Raw genomic sequence first — 1,857 nt, forward strand, 5'->3', positions numbered from 1 at the left:
CATTCATTGCTTCATGTTATTTAACTTCAATGTAGTTGTGTTCTTCCCAGATTTTTTCTTGTGGTTGATTTCTAGGTTTATAGGATTAGGTCAGAAAAGATGCATAGTATGACTTTAATCTTTCTTAATCTGTTGAGACTTGTGTTTTGGACCAATGTATAATCCAGTTTGTTCCATGCGCACTTGCAAAGACTGTGTATTCTGCTGTTTTAGGATGGAGTGTTTTGAATGTATCCATTAAATTCATCTGGCCCAATGTGTCATTCAAAGCCCCTATTTTCTTGTTGATTTTGTTTGGATGATCTATTCATGTAGGTGAGGTGTTAAATTCCCCTACTATTATTTTATTACTATCGATTACTTCCTTTATTTTTGTTATTAGCTACTTTATGTACTTGGGTTCTCTCATATTGGGGGCATAAATATTTACACATATATTTGTATATTGTATATAATATATATATTTTATATATAGTTATATTTTTTGTTGGATTGTTTCCTTTATGATTATGTAATGTCCTTCCCTGTCTCTTGTTATAATCTTTGTTTTAAAATCTATTTTGTCTGGGGGCGCCTGGGTGGCGCAGTCGGTTAAGCGTCCGACTTCAGCCAGGTCACGATCTCGCGGTCCGTGAGTTCGAGCCCCGCATCGGGATCTGGGCTGATGGCTCAGAGCCTGGAGTCTGTTTCCGTTTCTGTGTCTCCCTCTCTCTCTGCCCCTCGCCCGTTCATGCTCTGTCTCTCTCTGTCCCAAAAATAAATAAACGTTGAAAAAAAAATTAAAATCTATTTTGTCTGACATAAGTATTGCTACCCCAGCTTTCTTTTCACTTCCATTTGCATGATAAATGCTTTTCCCACCCTCTTCATTTTAAATCTGCTTGTGTCTTTAGGCCTGAAATGAGTCTTTTCATAGGCAGCATATAGATAGATGGGTCTTGCTTTTTTATCCATTCTATCACCCTCTGTCTTTTGATTGGAACATTTAGTTCATTAACATGCAAAGTAATTATTAATAAGTATGTACTTACCACCATTTTGTTACTTGTTTTATGGTTGTTTTTGTAGTTCTTCCATGTTCTAGTTCTTGCTCTTCTCTCTCATGGTTTGCTGGTTTCCTTCAGTTATCTACTTGGATTCCTTTATCTTTATTTTTTGTGTATCTATTACTGGTTTTTGATTTGTGGTTACCATTATGTTTATATATAACATCTCATACACATAGCAGTCTATATGAATTTGATGGTCACTTAAGTTTGAACCATTCTAAAAGCACTAAACTTTTACTCCTCTTCCCCCAGTATGTAGTGTCATACTCTACATCATTTTATTTTGTGAATCCCTTGATGGATTTTTATAGATATACTTAATTTTCCTGCTTTTGTGCTTTCTAATTTTCTTACTCCTGCTTATGGTCTTTCATTTCCAGAGTCCCCTTTAAAATTTCTTGTAAGACTGGTTTAGTGGTGATGAATTACTTCCACTTTTGTTTGTCTGAGAAACCTCTCCTATTCTGAATGATAGCCTTGCTGGATAGAGTATTCTTGGTTGCAGGTTTTTTTCTTTCATAACTTGGAATATATCAGGACAATCCCTTCTGGTCTGCAAATTTTCTGCTGAAATATCAGCTGATATAGCCTTATGGGATTTCCCTTGTATGTAACTTTTTTCTTCCTGCTTTTAAAATTCTCTCTTTATCACCATTTTTGCCATTTTAATTACTATGTGTCTTGGCATGGACCTCCCTGGGTTGATTTTATTGGGGGCTTTCTGTGCCTCTAAGATTGAGATTTCTGTTTCCTTCCCCAGATCGGGAAATTTACAGCTATTATTTCTTAAAATAAATTTTCTGCCCTC

This window comes from Felis catus, chromosome F2 (assembly GCF_018350175.1).
Source record: "Felis catus isolate Fca126 chromosome F2, F.catus_Fca126_mat1.0, whole genome shotgun sequence".
Classification (NCBI taxonomy): Eukaryota; Metazoa; Chordata; class Mammalia; order Carnivora; family Felidae; genus Felis; species Felis catus.